General features: G+C 42.8%; 1 long non-coding RNA gene across 1 annotated transcript; it reads right to left on the reverse strand.

The window, feature by feature from the left end:
- Window positions 1-2,647: 2,647 nt before the first annotated feature.
- On the reverse strand, window positions 2,648-20,186 carry LOC137220761 (uncharacterized). Its single transcript, XR_010941783.1, has 3 exons — window positions 20,057-20,186; window positions 17,534-17,642; window positions 2,648-2,824 (listed from the first exon to the last, which is right to left on the reverse strand). It is a non-coding gene; the product is annotated as an uncharacterized lncRNA (long non-coding RNA).
- Window positions 20,187-20,649: the final 463 nt, after the last annotated feature.

A 20,649-nucleotide genomic window follows, 5' to 3' on the forward strand; every position in this document is an offset into this window, starting at 1 on the left:
ACATACATATTGATAATAACCTTGAATGTAAATGGATTAAATGTCCCAACCAATGTAAACTGATACAGCCACTATGGAGAACAGTATGGAGGTTCCTTAAAAAACTACAAATAGAGCTACCATATGACCCAGCAATCACACTACTGGGCATATACCCTGAGAGAAACATAATTCAAAAAAAGTCATGTACCAAAATGTTCATTGCAGCTCTATTTACAATAGCCAGGACATGGAAGCAACCTAAGTGTCCATGATCGGATGAATGGATAAAGAAGATGTGGCACATATATATATATACAATGGAATATTACTCAGCCATAAACAGAAAAGGAATTGAGATACTTGTAGTGAGGTGGATGGACCTAGAGTCTGTCATACAGAGTGAAGTAAGTCAGAAAGAGAAAAACAAATACCATATACTAACACATATATATGGACTCTAAGGGAAAAAAAAAAAAAGGTCATGAAGAACCTAGGGGTAAGATGGGAATAAAGACATAGACCTACTAGAGAATGGACTTGAGGATATGGGGAGAGGGAGGGTAAGCTGTGACAAAGTGAGAGAGTGGCATGGACATATATACACTACCAAACGTAAAATAGATAGCTAGTGGGAAGCAGCCGCATAGCACAGGGAGATCAGCTCAGTGGTTTGTGACCACCTACAGGGGTGGGATAGGGAGGGTGGGAGGGAGGGAGATGCAAGAGGGAAGAGATATGGGAACATATGTACATGTATAACTGATTCACTTTGTTATAAAGCAGAAACTAACACACCATTGTAAAGCAATTATACTCCAATAAAGATGTTAAATAAAAAGAAATGCCCCAACCAAATGACACAGACTGGCTAAATGGATACAAAAAGAAGACCCATATATGTGCTGTCTACAAGAGACCCACTTCAGACCTAGGGACACACACAGACTGAAAGTGAGGGGATGGAAATAGATATTCCATGCAAATGGAAATCAAAAGAAAGCTGGAGTAGCAATTCTCATATCAAACAAAATAGACTTTAAAATAAAGACTACTACAAGAGACAAAGAAGGAAACTACATAAGGATCAAGGGATCAATCCAAGAAGAGACATAACAATTGTAAATATTTTTGCACCCAACATAGGAGCACCTCAATACACAAGGCAAATGCTAACAGCCATAAAAGGGGAAATCAACAGTAACACAATAATAGTAAGGGACTTTAATACCTCACTTTCACCAATGGACAGATCATCCAAAAATGAAAATAAATAAGGAAACACAAGCTTTAAATGACACATTAAACAAGATGGACTTGATTGATATTTATAGGACATTCCATCCAAAAACAACAGAATACACTCTCTTCTCAAGTGCTCATGGAACATTCCCCAGGATAGACCATATCTTGGGTCACAAATCAAGCCTTGATAAATTTAAGAAAATTGAAATCGTATCAGGTATCTTTTCCGACCACAACGCTATGAGACTAGATATCAATTACAGGAAAAAAAATGTAAAAACAACAAATACATGGAAGCTAAACAGTGCACTGCTAAATAACCAAGAGATCACTGAAGAAATCAAAGAAGAAATTAAAAAGATACATAGAAACAAATGACAGCAAAAACACAAGGACCCAAAATCTATGAAACGCAGCAAAAGCAGTTCTAAAAGGGAAGTTTATAGCAATTCAATCTCACCTCAAGAAACAGGAAAAATCTCAAATAAACAATCTAATCCTACACCTAAAGCAACCAGAGAAAGAAGAACAAAGAAAACCCAAAGTTAGTAGAAGGAAAGAAATCATAAAGATCAGAGCAGAAATAAATGAAATAGAGACAAAGAAAACAATAGCAAAAATTAATAAAACTAAAAGCTAGTTCTTGAGAAGATAAACAAAATTGATAAATCCTTAGCCAGATTCATCAAGAAAAGAATGGAGAGGACACAAATCAATAAAATTCGAAATGCAAAAGTAGAAATCACAACTGACACCACAGAAATACAAAGGATTATAGGAGACTACTACAAACAATTTATGCCAATAAAATGGACAACCAGGAAGAAATGGACAAATTCTTGGAAATGTACAATTTTTCAAGACTGAACCAAGAAGAACTAGAAAATATAAACAGACCTACCACAGGAAATGAAATTGAAACTGTAATTAAAAATCTTCCACCAAACAAAAGCCCAGGACCAGGTGAATTCTATCAAACATTTAGAGAAGAGCTAACACCAATCCTTCTGAAACTCTTCCAAAAAAATTGCAGAGGGAGGAACACTCCCAAATTCATTCTATGAAGCCACCATCACCCTGATACCAAAACCAGAAAAAGATATCACAAAAAAGGAAAATTATAGACCAATATCACGGATGAACATAGATGTAAAAATCCTCAACAAAATACTAGCAAACAGAATCCAACAACATATTAATAGGATCATACACCATGATCAGGTGGAATTTATCCCAAAGATGCAAGGATTCTTCAATATACACAAATCAATCAATGTGATACACCACATTAACAAATTAAGGAATAAAAACCATATGATCATCTCAATAGATGCAGAAAAAGCTTTTGACAAAATCCAACACCCATTTATGATAAAAACCCTCTAGAAAGTAGGCATAGAGGGAACTTACCTCAACATAACGAAGGCCATATGTGACAAACGCACGGCCAGCATCCTTCTCAATGGTGAAAAACTGAAAGCATTTCCACTAAGATCAGGAACAAGACAAGGATGTCCACTCTCGCTGCTCTTATTCAACATAGTTTTGGAACTCCTAGCCACAGCAACCAGAGAAGAAAAAGCAATAAAGGAACCCAAATCTGAAAAGAAGAAGTAAAACAGTCACTGTTTGCAGATGGCATGATACTATACATAGAAAATCCTAAAGATGCCATGAGAAAACTACTAGAACTAATCAATGAATTTGGTAAGGTTGCAGGATACAAAATTAATGCACAGAAACCTCTGCATTCCTCTACACTAACAACAAAAAATCTGAAAGAGAAATTAAGGAAACAATCTCATTTACCATCATAACAAAAAGAATAAAATACCTAGGAAAAAACCTACCCAAGGAGGTGAAAGACTTGTACTCAGAAAACTGTAAAACACTGATGAAAGAAGTCAAAGATGACATAAACAGATGGAAAAATATACCATGCTCTGGGATTGGAAGAATCAATATTGTGAAAAAGACTATACTACCCAAAGCAATCGACAGAATCAATGCAATCCCTATCAAACTACCAATGGCAGTCTTCACAGAATTAGAACAAAAAAGTTTACAGTTTGTATGGAAACACAAAAGACCCCGAATAGCCAAAGCAATCTTGAGAAAGAAAAGCGGAGCTGGAGTAATCAGGCTCCCTGACTTCAGACTATACTACAAAGCTACAGTAATCAAGACAGTATGGTACTGGCACAAAAATAGAAATATAGATCAATGGTACAGGATAGAAAGCCCAGAGGTAAACCCACGCACCTATGGTCAACTTATCTATGACAAAGGAGGCAAGGATATACAATGGAGAAAAGACAGTCTCTTCAATAAGTGGTGCTGGGAAAACTGGACAGGTACATGTAAAAGAAAGAAATTAGAACACTCCCTAACACCATACACAAAAATAAATGCAAAATGGATTAAAGACCTAAATGTAAGGCCAGGCACTATAAAACTCTTAGAGGAAAACATAGGCAGAACACTTTTTGACATAAATCACAGCAAGATCTTTTTTGACCCACCTCCTAGAGTAATGGAAATAAAAACAAAACTAAACAATGGGACCTAATGAAACTTAAAAGCTTTTACACAGCAAAGGAAACCATAAACAAGATAAAAAGACAGCCCTCAGAATGGGAGAAAATATTTGCAAGTGAAACCACGGACAAAGGATTAATCTCCAAAATATGCAAATAGCTCATGGAGTTCAATATCAAAAAAACAAACAATTCAATTACAAAATGCGTGGAAGACCTAAACAGACATTTCACCAAAGGAGACATACAGATGGTCAAGAGGCACATGAAAAGATGCTCAACATCACTAATTATTAGAGAAATGCAAATCAAAACTACAATGAGGTATCACCTCACACTGGTCAGAATGGCCATCATCAAAAAATCTAGAGACAGGGGCTTCCCTGGTGGTGCAGTGGTTGGGAGTCCGCCTGCCGATGCAGGGGACATGGGTTCGTGCCCCGGTCCGGGAGGATCCCACGTGCTGCGGAGCGGCTGGGCCCGTGGGCCATGGCCGCTGGGCCTGCGTGTCTGGAGCCTGTGCTCCGCAGCGGGAGAGGCCACAGCAGTGAGAGGCCCGCGTACTGCAAAAAAAAAAAAAAAAAAAAAAAAACTAGAGACAATAAATGCTGGAAAGGGTGTAGAGAAAAGGGAACCCTCCTGCACTGTTGGTGGGAATGTAAATTCATAAAACCACTATGGAAAATAGTATGGAAGTTCCTTAAAAAACTAAAAATAGAACTACCATATGACCCAGCAATCCCACTACTGGGCATATACCCTCAGAAAACTATAATTCAAAAAGAGACATGTACCCCAATGTTCACTGCAGCACTATTTACAATAGCCAGGACATGGAAGCACCCTAAGTGTCCATCGACAGATGAGTGGATAAAGAAGATGTGGTACATATATAGAATGGAATATTACTCAGCCATAAAAAGAAATGCAATTGAGTTATTTGTAGTGAGGTGGATGGACCTAGAGTCTCTCATACAGAGTGAAGTAAGTCAGAAAGAGAAAAATAAATACCGTATTCCAACACATATATATGGAATCTAAAAAAAAAAAAAAAGGTACTGATGAACCTAGTGGCAGGGCAAGAATAAAGACATAGACATAGGGAATGGACTTGAGCACACAGGGTGGGGGGGTTGGGTAGGCGGAAGCTGGGGCAAAGTGAGAGTAGAATCGACATATATACACTACCCTATGTAAAATAGTTAGCTAGTGGGAAGCAGCAGCATAGCACATGGAGATCAGCTCAGTGCTTTGCAATGACCTAGAAAGGTGGGATAGGGAGGGTGGGAGGGAGGCTGAAGAGGGAGAGGATATGGGGTTATATGTATGCGTATGGCTGATTCATTTTGTTGTACAAAAGAAACTAACACAGTGTTGTGAAGCTTTTATACTCCAATAAAGATTAAAAAAAAAAAGTCACAGCACTTATCATAGCAAGAAATGTCAATGGTTTGGGGTTACACTTTATGATGCTACATCAGACTGGTTCCTTTTGAAGTCAGATTATCTCTTTCATTGTATTCAGAAATATGTGGACAGATCAAGGTAGTTATTTTTCTGTTTGCACTTCTATGCCAGTACTCTCAAAGGTTTTTTGACTGCACACCTACTTCTAAAATAACTTTGGTCTCTCCCCTCCAATTTATGTGTATTAATTATAAATTACATGCACCTATACTACTGTACTAATATAATACATGTATGATAAAAATTATACTCTCAATAAAAATCTTAAGAGGATGAAACTGAAAAGTAAATGTAAATAGAAGTTCTAATACTGTCTTCCTTTACTTGAGTGGATCATCTTGTGAAACCCTTGGGGTACATGTCTCCAACGTGGATATCATTATTCTCCACATGGGAACCACACCACAATTCCTTTATGTCACGCTATCCTGGTTAGCCTGGGCCTCTCTGAGGTCCTCACTTTAGTATTATGGCAACAGCATTGAATTATGGAGAATATTACTTGATAAGGGAGGAGAAAGAATCGATACGTAGGAAATAACCCAAAGCAATGGAATGCTAAACTGTGTGTCAAGGGGATTAGAGGTTGAAGGCAATCTCCAGGTGTTGGATTTATTGGACTAGGGTAGTCAGGAAGGGTCCACGAAAGAGGGAGAATATGACTGGCTTTTAAGATGGATGGAACTGGGTTGGAAGATGGAAGCATAAAGTGAGCAAAGCCCTGGAGGAAGGATTAAATGTGATCAAAACTGGGGAGAATGTGAGACCAGCCCAGCTGGAAGACACAACCCAGGCCAACCTTGAAGCTCTTGAGCCTTTCTCCCATTAGGCCACTAAAGTGATTCAATCTGGTTCCTTTCCTAATTCTCAGGAGCTCCAGAGGCTGAAAGCTGTCCTCTCGAGCCTCATCTGTCAAGGTAACTAAGGACTGTCCATAGTTCTCAGAGGTCAGCTCCTTGCAAACTCCTTTCTGAGCTTTGTAGCCTCTGGCTGGCTTTCAGGCTCTCCCCTGAGAAGTCATCAAACCCAGGCTTCCTCTAGGTAGAACTAAGCTGTAGGTGATGGAAAGGGAGTTTTTGACAGGATTAGGACCTCCCTGCATGGTAAGCAATTTGTGTTTTCAAATTAAAAGTCCTGACAGTAAGCTATGTAGTGTCTTGTGCTGTGTGCAGTTTTCATTTAAAACGTGTGTGGGGCTAAGGTTGAAATAAGATTTCACTGATACATCAACTCTCTCAGTCAGGTTCACTTGGGATCATGTCTCGAGAACGCGCCCTCTCCTGTGAGTGGGTCTGAAGGAAGATCACTGAGAAGAGAGCGAGGATGGTGGGTGGTGTGGCAGGAAGCATGAGTTAATGGAGTTAAAAATTAATCGGTGTGTGTGTGGTAACAGGAAAAATGAAAGGAACAGATGTTGAGAAGAGGCCAGTTGCCAGCACACAGGGATGGATGGTCTGTCTCTCTGCCAGGGCTCAATCCGAGCTCCAGGGAGAAATGGTTTTGCTGCCTCAAGGTCTTAATGGAACATTAGTCAGGGCTGTGGGGACTACGTCTTTGCCAAGGAGACGTCATCTCAGACCAGAATTCAGAGAGGCAGGGGAAGTGTGGGACTCTGCCCCTTATATGCTGTTTCAGACAGACAACTTCCAGGCTTGTGTGCTCTCGTAGCACCTTCACGAAAGCAAAACTCAAGGAGCCTGTGGTTTTCTCTCAACACTCATTCTGAGTGATCGCTGACACATTATAAGCCACTGAATCTCCAGATTCAATCCAGCCACAAAACAGGACTCGGGCTGCGCCGGTTATCCTTTACAGAATTACAGCCTGTTAGGACACTGGGGCTTCTGCAGAGATAGGTTTCCATGCATAATTCTGTTCATTCATTAAGTCACAACAAAGATACAGTGAGTGCTCCTACTGTACTTTGTGGCTACGTACCAGAAATATATCAGTGAATAGAACAAACATTTCTGCCCTCATTGAGCTTACATTCCAGTGGGAGAAGATAATCAATAAACAATATTCATAACAAGTAAATTATATATTATGATGGAAGGGACGTGTGCTATGGATGGAAAGAAAAAGTAAAACAGAGTAAAAGGGATAGGGAATGCCAGGGCTGGAAGTGAATGACAATTTTAAATTGACTAGTCAGGGCAAGCTTCTTCATTAAAGGGGGTATATGGATATTAGGGGGAAGAGTATTTAAGGTAGTGGCAACAGCCAGTGTAAAAGCCCAACGTTGGGAGGTACATGAGCAGAATGAGCAAAGGAGAGAATAGTAGCAAATTAGGTCAGAGAAGAATGGGGCCAGAGCACCAAGGACCTTGTAGACCATTGTAAGGGCTTTGGCTTTTAGTCCAAGTGAAATGGGAGCCATTGCAGTGTTTTGAGCAGAGGAAGGACATGATCTGACATGTTTTGAAATGATGTCTCTGATTGCAGTGTTAAGATAAGGGGCAGTTATAGACACAGGCAGATGCTTTAGGAGGTTACTGCAGTGATGCAAGGAAGAGATGATGATGGCTTGGACCAAGGTAGGAAGGTAGGAAGAAACAATTGGATTCGAGACATATTCTTTTGAGACTGTCCTCCTCTTATGTTTGAGCGTCCTAAAGTATAAGCTACTGCATGGCCTTCACCATGTGTGAGTGACTCACTCTATCTTGAATTTCCCAAACATGCTTTTTCATATAACACTCGTTATGATTAATCTTGGAAAATGTTGTTTTAATGTCTAAGCCTCGGGGTGAAGATGGGTAACTGGCATCCACAGGCTACATCTGGTATAAAGCTTTTTGTTTCTGTAAAAACTGAACTAGCATTCTAAGAACAAGAGATTCACATAAAAATCTGAATTCCCAGTTAGCTTCATTTAAAAAATCAGGAAGTTGGGCTGCCCTGGTAGCGCAGTGGTTGAGAGTCTGCCTGCCAATGCAGGGGACACGGGTTCGTGCCCTGGTCCAGGAAGATCCCACATGCCGCGGAGTGGCTGGGCCCGTGAGCCATGGCCACTGAGCCTGCGCGTCCAGAGCCTGTGCTCCGCAACGGGAGAGGCCACGACAGTAAGAGGCCCGCATACCACAAAAAAAACAAAAACAAAAACAAACAAAACAACAAAAAAATCAGGAAGTTGGCAATACATTTTCTTATGGCAACCATCACCTGGAATTGAGTAACTATTCCCATTGTGTCCTTCAATTCCCCGCAGTCCCTACTTGGCCTCTTTCATATGTTGACATTACTTGCTTAGACCATGTAAGCATTGGGGTTTATGAAATGGCCCTAGTCCAGGGGGAGTTCTGAGGAAGAGAAGGAGGAAGAACAGGGCTATGGGTCAAGACCACAGAAACTACTGGGCCATTAGTCTCGGACTGTGGGACACTCAAGCAGACGAAGAAGTTTAAACCTCTTCTGTCTAAACAAATACCCTCTTTAGATTTTCTCTATGGGCATGTTTGTCTCTCTTCCTCAGTGGTTCTGTCCCCTCTCACACAGTGGTGTGATGAATGAAACCAGGCCTCTTCCAGCTTGTGGGAAGACTGCTTCTCTCCTGTAGAGAGCCCAGTGGGTCCAAGGAGGGCTTCAGGTACTAGGACCCATGGAGTGGGTGGCAGAGGCCACATGCTCTAGTCTTTAGGGGGAAGACTGCTCTCTCTTGCTTTTGTATCTACCATTTTCTGCCTTTTCTTGCCTTCTGACTAGTAAGAATTGGAGGGGCAACACTAGTAAGAAGTTCTAAGTGACAGACTTGAGCCACCGGCCTTGGGCAACCCCCCTGCCCAGCTCTCCAGGGCCAGGGGCTCCATGGAGGCTGTGGGACCAATTTTCTCTAGTCATGAAACATGTGCATCTGCTTAGTTTCCCTTGTAAACCTAGAGTGTCTGTAAACAAGTGTTCAAAGACATGGTGACTTGAGGCTCTCGCCACCTTTCTTTACATAAGAGGTATGTGGCCCTCAACTGAGAGTGCTTAGTCAATGCGAAATATTTCAAAAGGCCTTATTTCTGAATTTATTAGGAAAATGCAAGGAAAGACTCATTCTTTCCCCTCTCCTCTTGTTATGGATCCTGAGGATGGAGCAAAAAGGTCTACCTTACCCATTTTACAAAACAACCTCAAGCACACGTTGTCTTCCATGACCCTTACCAAAATCATCCACACTCTTGATGAGGCCTGAAATTCCAATAGTCTTTCATTCCACAGTTAAAAATAAGACTCAAAATGCAAACTGCAGAAACACCATCCTCTAGTACTGCTGCTCCTATTAAGGTCTCAGGGAAGCATGGAGAAGGCACAGGTGATAAGAGAAAGAATCCAGGTGTGTTTACCCTTCATCACATAATGAGAATCAAGCAATTTCTTGGTCTAGGCTGGACTCAGAGGAGGACATATTCACAAAAGTTTTATAGCATCTCATCTTTTCCTAAGTCCCATCCTCCCATCACCATGGCAACCCACATGTTACAAAGGCAGGTGAAGAAGTTTGTGAATCTTAGCTCCTTGACCTTCAGGCCTCTTTAAGTTTTATTCTGTGCTTTTGAAGAGCATAAGTTACCTAACTTGTACATTGCAGGGAAGAGGATTTCTATGGAGGATGTAAGAAATAGAACTTCTAAATGTTTAGCTGGAAATAGCAGGAGAGCCTTCACACTAATGACTGGCCACTCAAGGCTATTGCACCAAGAGAAGAAGATGTCAGGCCCCTAACTGAGAATGGCTGCGGGGAGAGAACTAAAATGCTTATGACTCATCTAAGTTCGCTCCAGTCTTGTTCAAATGTTAGACCTTCTTATCATTAAAGTTTACCTTTGCGGGCTAAACTTATTGCACATAAGCAGAAATACATGAGAAAAGTGATGCGTGCACACACACACACACACGTACAATCTAATTCTCACTAAGGTAGAAATGACTGACTCGAGATCATTCCAGGAGAACCCAGTTTTTTTTTTTTTTTTTTTTGGCGGTACGCGGGCCTCTCACTGCTGTGGCCTCTCCCTGTTGTGGCCTCTCCCGTTGCAGAGCACAGGCTCCGGACGCGCAGGCTCAGCGGCCATGGCTCACGGGCCCAGCCGCTCCGCGGCATGTGGGATCTTCCCGGACCGGGGCACGAACCCGTGTCCCCTACATCGGCAGGCAGACTCTCAACCACTGAGCCACCAGGGAAGCCCGAGAACCCAGTTTTAAACAGAGGAAAGAGAACACCAAATCTAAGAGCAGAGGTGAACACAATGGAGCAAAGAAAATCAACTAACTAGAAAAGTTAGTAGGCGATAGGTACAGAAGAATGCTGGAGTATAGCATTTAAACAGTTTGCTTTTAGATGTATGAATTACACCTGAGTCTAGAGTGCAATGGGAAGGTCAAGCTGTAGGGATGGTCTTTGCTCTCACAAAGGAGTTTACATAGTGAGTTTGATAGGGTTTTAAATTCTAATGCATGTCTTGATTCTGGGTGAAATTTCAGAATTTCACCGTTCTGGTTCAAATGGGTCTCAGCATTAAATCATTCCTGGTATGAGGCAAGTCCATTCAATGTGGTTCCCAGATGCCCCTTAACAAGCTCTAATTTGAGCCAGGTGCTCAGGCACGGTCACCTCCCTGTACTCAACTAAGTCTGAGCTGTTGCCTGAATGGCATGTCCATTTTTCTAAGCCCGAAGAAGCATACGGTCAATGCATTATTGCTAACGGTAATTAGTGGCCCTGCTGAGGTCTGGTGCTTTCTCCCGGCTCCTGCACAGAGCCACATTTGTTGCTGCCCACAGCCAAAGAACTGCTTCTTTTTTTTTCAATCGTTTGAAATCTGAAGAGGGATTTAGACCTCAGGATGTGAATGACAAAATGCACGTTGTACCCTTGTAAGTGGTTGGAGCCCCTGAGATTCTAGTGTTCTCATCACTGACACAAGGACACAACATGCCAAACGAGGAGAAAGACTCTGCTTCAGCAGAGAGGCGATTCCCGTGGACAGCCTGCTGTTCTCCAATAATAGCTCCGAAACGGAGAAACAGGAAAACAAGATCAGCCATTCCGGAAATCAAAAAGAGATGGAGTGGAGGGTGAGGAGGGATGAGACAGCAAACATATGGAAGAGTTTTCAGTTATGGAGGAAGGAAGCCAAACACGAGGGCCATTATTTCAATTTTCTTCAGTTTTCAGCCTTAAGAGATGCCCAGGAAATACTTTATGCTAATTCTCTTTTCTTAAAAAGCTGAAAAATCTTTCAAAACTAGAGAGAAGTAATTGTGGCTTACAGCTGGTTTGGTGGTTTTTTTCCCTGTCCTTCAAAATAACCTGCCTTTTTTTTCTACCTGGGAGTTATCTAGTTCAAATTCGATTCATGAGTGACAATTTCACTAAAATAATCTGAAACTATTTGCTATGAGGAAATTCTTATGAAGCTAAAGACTGCATGGGAGCCATTTATACAACACTGGATTCATTCACTTTAGAAATCCTGAACACATAGAGGATACCTTCTATTAAGAGGATCACTCTGGACTTTTATAAATTTCCACAGTGCTTCTTGGCCTATCTTCACCTTTTTGTCAGTAGCATTCTCTGTAGAGAAGCAATTTAGCGGAAAACAATAAACAGATCAGAATTTAAAGCAACTCTTTTATTTGTATAAGCCTTACATGGTTTCTGACTATTTCAATCAACATAGCCTAAAATTTTCATGGGGATAAACATCCTTTTGTAATATTTTTCTGACAAAAATTTTCATACTTTTCAAAAATTACATTAATTAATACTCATAGCCATCAAGGTGAAAATTGTACTAGTTCTATTACGGAGTCATTTTAATCACTTAATAAACATAAGGTGCTGATTGTTTCCTTGGATAGCAAGACAAGCCAATCAAAATAACAGAGTAGAAAATAATCTCAGGCAAATAGACCCCATCATCTCTTCATACACAAGTTTGTGAGTGTATGTTTGTGCATGCAAGGTACATTTTAAAGTAAGTTTTAATTCTCCCAAAATGTCACTTTTGAAACAAAGCAAGATTAAAGGTGAAAATTTGAGAAATTAAATCTTAGCAATAGTTCTATCTTTAGTAATAGTACCACCTTTTAAAACACAGTGTTGCTTGGAAAAGAGTTCGCCTAACCTCATCTTCATCTTAAAATTTAGGTATTTAAATTAAATATGCCTATTCCTCGGTACATATACCAGGATCACAAAAGCCACCGTATCGTTTGCCACAATCAAGAAATAAATATGTCATTATCACAAGTAATAAGGAAAACTGAGATGCTTACAGTCCCTTGGCAATGAAATCCCTTGTATGCACCAGTTCCTTGTGGTATCGGAGTAAATCCTTTTAGAGAAATCTGTGGAGAACCACACCAATCCCCATAACCAGTGTCAAGGGAGCAGGTAGTGGAGCCATGGGGGCAGAGGTGCGGTTGGGAAAGGACGTCTGTTGCGGGAAACTAAGCAGAAGTTCTGGCTCCTCTTACAAAAGTGGACAACCCGACAACAAAGAGCACACGTTCCTACCAGGAAATGCTGGGCTGGAGCCCTGCCCCCTTTAGACTTTTAGACAGTGTGCGCATTCTGTCTGCAGCGTTTCTCACACCTTGCCTGTTGCAGTCACTTGTGTTACCTTCCTCACAGCTGTAGGCACTTGAGTTGACTCTGACTTTATGGAACACGTGACCCAATACCCTTCACCTGGCAAAATTCTACCCGGCCTTAGGCGCCCTCATCTAGGAGCCTTCCCTGCTCCTCTGAAGACGAGCCTGGTGTCTGCCATTGCGCTTTTCACAGGGCCCTGTACCCTTCTCTGCCATTGGGCTTTTCATGTCACCTGAAGAGGACAGCTTAGTGTGTTTGCCACCCCAAGGTTTGTATATAGCCCCTACTCTCCGCCAGGTCCTGCAAGGATGCTGGAATAAGCATAACATATTCTCCAAAAACATGAAAAGATAGAAGATGGGATAGGATAAGGGCTATATTCATTGTTCACTTAAGGAGATCAAGAAGGGCTTCGTGCAGTAATTGACATTGAAAGTGCTTTGTGGAGGTTTTCACAGGAAAAATGAGGCAAGGGATGTGTTCCAAAAGGAGGAGACAGAAATTGGAGGAGCATTTAAGGATCAGTGAGTTTATAGGGTGTGTCTGAGGCACAGAGAAGACCGGCAAGCAGGGTGGAGGAGTAGGCACTCGTATAAATAAATGAGAGCTCTTTGGGTTGCAGAGTGACATAATCAGTGCTGGACTGTGGTGACAAAGCAGGAGGAACCGGAGAGGAGAGACATAATGTGAAAAGGAGCAAGCATTTGTTGAGTGTGCCAGACCTGAGCTACATGCTTTTTATCTATGGTTTCTCTTATCCTCACAGCCCTGTGAAGAGGTTGCTAGGATTTTTGTTGTAATTTCAGAGGGGAAAGCTCAGACACAGCTGGTTAAGTAAATTGCCAAGCTCTCAATTTCTGTACCCTTAACATCTTGCCCAGTGTTTGTTGTATGAGTACAGAAAAAAAGAAACAAATGGGGACTTCTCTGGTGGCGCAGTGGTTGAGAATCCGCCTGCCAATGCAGGGGACACGGGTTCGTGCCCCGGTCCGGGAAGATCCCACATGCCGCAGAGCCACTAAGCCCGTGCGCCACAACTACTGAGCCTGCGCTCTAGAGCCCGTGGGCCACAACTACTGAGCCCTCATGTTGCAACTACTGAAGCCCGTGTGCCTAGAGCCCGTGCTCTACAACAGGAGAAGCCACCGCAATAAGAGGCCAGCGCACTGCAGCGAAGAGTAGCCCCCGCTCACCCCAACTAGAGAAAGCCCCTGTGCAGCAACAAAGACCCAACACAGCCAAAAATAAAATTAAATAAATAAATTTAGAAGAAAGAAACGAATGAACAAACAAATGGATGGAGCTGGCACTGAATCAGTTCTGCCTCATGCTAAGCCCATTTCTTGCCTTCCACTGGCTGGAAGATATTCAGTAGGCAAGAACAGGCTCAGTAAAGGTCAGACCTTGGGTTGTGGTGCTGAGGGTGGATGGCGCAGCCAGCAGGAGAGGGGGCGGTGTGCTACAGACACAGCGTGGAGACGTCATTTCTAGGGAGGCCAAGCACCTGATTTTCCTGGTAAAACTGGGACAATACCAGACAAACCAGGACTGCTAGTTCTCCTAACTGGGAGCCCAGAGGTAAGAGTCCTATATTCCAAGGCAGAGGTTCCAGGACACCCAATGGAAAAGAAATAATGCTATAAGTGGACAGTGGTGGCTCTAAAACCACCATCAGGCATCAGCGTCCCCTGGAGGGCTTGTTGAAACACAGAGTGCTTGATCCCACCGCCAGAGTTTCTGACTCGGTGGTGTGGGGTGGAAACTGAGGATGTGCATCTCTAACAGGTGATGCTACTGCTGCTGGCCTGGAATCACACTTTGAGAGGTGCTGCTTTCCAGTTTGCAAAGCTCTTCTGCAGCCTCAGCTCATTTGCTTCTCATGATGACCTTGCGGGGTGGGCTGGGACCACCCGGAAGGTCCGAGGATGACTGCTGGCCCGTGGAGCTGTCCGGTCTCAGACCAGAGAAAATTAGAAACAAATGTCAGACTAGACACTGCCTTGGAGTCAAGTCCCTGGGGGTTTCTGTGTACTTTCTTGTCAAAAGCAACCTGTTGCTCTTATACCATATACATCCTTGCACCCCCAGAGAGCTTTTATGCACAGTGAATGCTATCCTGAAGTCCCAGAATTCATGAAGTTGGTCTCTTATAACTAGACAGAATCAGGAATGTCTTTCCTTTTCCTGCCATATGCTGTGCATTTCTTACCCTGTGATCCCGAGCAAATGGTTTCTTCTTTAAAAAATGTTATTTTATTGAAGTAGAGTTGATTTACGATGTTTTGTTAATTTCTGTTGTACAGCAAAGTAATTCAGTTATATATATATTCACTTTTATATATATGTGTATTCTTTTTCATATTCTTTTCCACTGTGGTTTATTACAGGATATTGAATATAGTTCCTGCTTCCCAAAAGTGCTCTTCCAGAAGCTGCCCTCTTCTGGTGTTTACAGAGATGCCCGGCTATAGGAAAGGAGCTATTCATTTGTAATTAACCGTTTTCCAAAAGCACCCCTAAATCTTTATCTGACAGTCTCTGGATTCAGCCAAAAGTTGCTTGCATTAGTTTTTAATGCTTAACTATTGAAGATGGTATATAGGCTACCAACTTTTACAAAAGAGATCAGAGGAAAAAAGCTTATTTTTATGTATTGCTTACAATTTACAAAGTCTTTCATAGGTCACGTCATGCTCAATCCATACAAAATCCCTCTGGGTATATTTCACGTTTCATAGATGAAGAGGATAAAGTGATGTATCTTAGGGTTGACAGCTAAGAAGAAATACAGTTAGGACACATTCTCACTTCTACCCATTGTCTATCTCTACCATTCATAAAGGCAGAAAGTCAAACCAGCTGCATTCTTTCATATGTACATCATGAACATGCATCATTCTTTCATATGAATGTCAAGTCTGTGAGATATCCAGATCCTAGACAGACCTTCAAACCCATTTCCCCATAGTGAGCACCCCCTTCTTTCCTATAGTTCTTCATCCACTTTGTATCATAAATTTCATATGTACGTGTTTATTTTCTCTAATTAGATGGTAAGTCCTAGCAGACAGAGTCTTGCATTCCTTCCATTCTTCCTAAGACCCTAGAACAATGCTATATACATAGCAGGAGCTCAGCGAGCATGTGCTGAACGCTCAGTGACTATCAAATAAGAACCTGGCCTTCGTGCAGCTCTATAAATACCAGACAGAGTGAGATGTGTTTTAGTTTCCTATTGCTGCTATAACATATGACCGCAAATCTAGTGGCTGAAAACAACACAGAGTGATTATCTTACGGTTATGGAGGCCCGAAGTTGGAAATGGGTTTCATGGGGCTGAAACCAAGGCATTGGCAGGACTGCATGCCTTCTGGAAGCTCTAGGGAAGAATCCCTTTCCTGCCTTTTTCCAGCTTCTTGGGACTGCCTGCGTTCCTTGCTACACCATGACCTCTCTCTTCCATTTTCAAAGCCAGCAGAGGGGGTTGAGTCCTCACACTGTGTCCCTCTGACCTTCTCTTCTACCTCCCTCTTCCACTTTCGATGACCCTCGTTGATTAGCAATCTTAATTTCAGCTGCAACCTTAATTTCCCTTTGCAGTGTAACATAATATTCACAGGTTTCAGGGATTAGGCTGTAGACCTCTTGGGAGGAGAAGGAGAGCCTTATTCTGCCCACCACACTGAGGGAGGAAGAGAGTAAAAGGTGTCCAGAAATTGGTGAAATCCAAATAAACATAACTCACTAAAAGTGCCTGCTACCACTGCCTACTGTTTGAGCACTTATGAGGCATCTAGCTCTTACATATATGAGCGCCTTGTGTATATTTTGTGCATCATTTAATCCTCACATCCATCTAGTGATACTGGTATTAGGCCCATTTTCAGACTAGGAAACAGAGGCAAAGAGAAATCACGCAAATTGCTTATAATCCACACAAGAGCTCAGGAAGGGAGCCAAGATGGCGCTATGCTCTTCACACCACTGCACACCCAGCCTCCTGGGGTCCATCTCAGCTCTGCTCTGCAGGCCACACATGGCCTTGCATTTTCCTCAGCTCCCTTTCTGTAACTCCCAGCCCAGAACCTGCTTAACTACACAACAAGAGGTAGGGTAAAACAAGACCTGGCAAAGCTCTCCAGCAGGTAACTCTTAGGGGATTTGTTTTTCCTCTTATTCTTGTTGTTCAAGGAGACATGATAATTAAAATGTCAGAGCTCTTCATGCTTCCCTGATCAAGATAACTACTTTACCACAGGTGATAGAAAGGCAAGGAGGAAAATGTCTGCTGTGGGGGAAGGTAGGTGATGATTCTGACAGGGGGCAAAGCTGGGGAAACCGATCCCACTGAGCTCGGGGGGGAGTTGATTGCAGCTTCGGCTGAACCAGGATGAGTGCTCACCCATGGGGTCTTCAGGGAGCTTCCCACCCCAGGCCTCCTCCCCAAATCCCCATCCCCACGGCTCGAAGGGAGCCAGTTCCCAGCGGATCCATCCAACAGCTTGCTAATTCTATCCAACCTCTCCAATTCAGTTAATTCCCAGTTTTAGTGACAGAAGCAGCAGCTGTTAAGCTCGGCAGCTGTGTTCTTTGTCTCTCCAGCTCTACCTCTCCCCCTTCTCTCTCCAAGTTAACTGAGTGGATCACATACAACCTTCTAGGGGGAAAACAGAATAAAAGTCCTGGATAAGATGAGAGAAGAAAGGAGAAACAAACCTGTAGGTGCTTGAAATTGTCAGGTCAGCTGGAGACAATGGAGAGAATTCTTTCCCAGCCTGACGTCTCAGCTTAACACTGAACAGTCTCCTCAATGCTCATGTGCTCTCTAGAACAGACAGGGAAGTAGCTTTTAAGTTCTAATCTGTTGCAGGCCAGCGCATGCATCTACTGTGCGTGACTAGGGAGCAAGCTCACACCACACGTGACTCACCCCCAAGAGCAACAGTACCCGGGCTGCCCTGCACCCTGTTCAAGAGACCCCATGCACGGATGTTGCAATAATGACAAGCTGCCATTAAAAATTCCTATACACTTCAATTTGTGTATTTATCTCATTGACTAAGCTGCAGTGTCCTAGAGGCCTCATGGAGAAAGTATGATCTGCACAAGGATTTAAGTTATGTTAGTTAGCCTTGTGAATTTCTGGGGGAAGCATACTTCAGGCAGAGGGAACAGCTAGAACAAAGGTGGGAGACAGGATGGGTAGAGTTGAAGGAATGAGGGGAGAATTTAAAAAAGAGGAGATCCAGCAGGTAAGGGAGGGTAGTACGTCATGTTGGGCACTGCAGGTTGTTCAAAGATTTTGAATTTTTTCTTACTCTGAGTGAAATGGTGTGTGTTGTAGGATTTTGAGCAAAGAACTGGCATGATCCAGCTGCAGTATTAGGGGGGCAAACCTAGATGCAGGGAGAACAGCAGGTGTCACAATAAATCAGGCAAGAGATTGGAGGACTGACTACAGAGGCTGGGTGAAGATAGAGGATGGACAGGGTACAAGAGAAGAGGAGCCAGGGATGGTGTCATTGTTTTTGGCCTGAGCCACAAGAAGGGTGGAGTTGCCATCACTGGGTTGGGGAGGGCATCACGCAAAGTAGATCTGGTGAAGGAGAATCCGGACTTTAATATTCAGCACGTTGAGATATTGAAATATCTAAAAGACCTCCAAACTGAGAAGAGAGATGCTGAACAGCAGTTGGAGATACAAGTCTGGAGTGTGGGAGAGACGTCTGGGCTGGAAATAGAAATGAGGGAGCTGTATTTCAAGCCATGGGGTTCAATGAGATTTCCAATGGAGTAAATTTAGAAAAGAAGGTACTCCAAAATTAAGAGATCAGGGAGGAGAGGAGGAATGGGTAAAGGAGGGGGAGGATGGAAACCAAGAGAGTACAGTGACATGAAAGCCAAGGGAAGAAAGCATTTAAAGCAGGGACTCGGGCAAATTGCCAAGCTTCACTTTCTACATCTGCTAAACGGGAACATGAACTCCTCCTGTGAAGTTATCGTAAAGATTATAAATGAGTTAATCCATTCAATAAATATGTACTAAGTGCAGTCACTGTACTGGGTATTTGGATTTGAGTAACATATGGGTTCCCTACCTCGAGTGGGAGGTTACCCATTTGTAAAACACCCAGCGCAGTGCCTGACCCCGGAAGGTGCTCAAATAGGTAACATTACTGCTCGGGTAAGAATAGCAATTGCCTGTGTGTGGCCTATGTGGATTTACACTCTCCTCTGCTTCTTGAGGCCAATTAAAATTACTTAGTGCTAATTAGTGAGTCTGGGTAAAGCAGGGGATCTTTCAGTTCCCCACCACACCAACCATCTCGGTCTAATGCTCGGATACTCCACAGAACATATGGATTTCTTTCTTGGTTGGGGAATAAGAAGGGACCGCTTCGGGAACTAGTAACTAGTCTTACCTGTGTACACAACTCAGCCCCAACTCCCCAGCTCCCAAGCCTCGAAGGAGATGAAATAAGGCAAAGGGCAGTTTCCAAAGGGGAAGAAGATCAGGGAAGCGGAGCCCGGATCCTGTGGCCTGGAGAGCAGGCCCAGGGAGAGGCTGTAGACCGTTCATTGCCTACACGTTCCCAGAAGGTGCACATGCGTTTATGTGTTGATGTGTAAGATTCACTTTTTAATTTTCCCACAAGCCCATCAGCTGCCTCCTTCACCTGTTCGCTTTGATATTCCAGCAGCCTGCGGCCTCCCTTCCACAGGCTGGATCCGACACTAGGGCTCCACGGGCCAGGTAGCCAAGGTAGCCAGAAGCCCCTGGAGCCCAGGAGGCCTCCCTGAGGACAGTCCCCAAGGGCCATGGGCTCCAGGCAGTCAGCATAGGGCGCTCTCCCAGCTGCCTGTTTTCTCCCCAGATGTGCCCTGCCTACCTGGCCTGTTGCAGAGAGAGGCTCCTGGGGCCTGCTGTTTTCCTTATGACTATGGGTGACATTGCACTGGCACTCCAGTTTCTTTCACAATGCCTTTGTTTTGATCTACAAAAGTCTGCTGAGTTTCTCTTGGGCCTTGTCATGTTAACAAAAACAAATGTAATAATATGCACTTGAAAAGGCTTGCAAGTCTTGATATTCTAATAAGCTTTTGATGCTACAGGGACCTCTGAGGTTTTTTAAAAGTTTAAAGTTAATAAAGAGAGTAAAAGAAAAAAATATGAATTGTTTTTAATTATTATTATACAAGATTAACCAAACCAGTTGTGTATAATTAGACAGTAGCTACCTTGCATAGTAGAGGCAGTAAATAGGTCCACAGGGGGGCTGCCAGAAGGCTGAGGTGTTTACAAGGCACTGGAGATGTTTTCACCAAGCACATAATCCCCATTGCAGTTACTATTGCTTTTATAATGGATGTGTTCATTACAACCAGAGACTAATAGACGTATCCATCTTCTTTCTAGCACAGATGACTCTGAAGCGGGGGATGGCAGTGGAGAGTGTATGATATAACCTGGCGGTAAAATTATTAAGAGGGCCCATTAGTATGCAGCTTTTTTTGTGGTTTTATTTTTGTTGCCATTGCCGAGAGGAATTTTAAGTTAAACAAACAATTGCCAAAGGAGTGATGATTAAGATATTGCTAAGAAAGTGTGGTTTAAAAACAAAAAACAGAAAGAACCCTCCAGCATTGAAAGCAATGGGTCAGGAGTTCCAGGGCTTGGTTATGAACCAATCTATGACTTCGGGGAATCCATTCATTAACTTAACATTTATTGAGTGCTGCCATATGCCTGGCATTGTCTTAGGTGCTGGGGGAAAATAATGAGTAAGAAACACTGAACCTTTCTTCCCAGGTGTTCTCAAAGAAGGACATCC

The sequence above is a fragment of the Pseudorca crassidens genome, chromosome 3 (assembly GCF_039906515.1).
Source record: "Pseudorca crassidens isolate mPseCra1 chromosome 3, mPseCra1.hap1, whole genome shotgun sequence".
NCBI lineage: Eukaryota > Metazoa > Chordata > Mammalia > Artiodactyla > Delphinidae > Pseudorca > Pseudorca crassidens.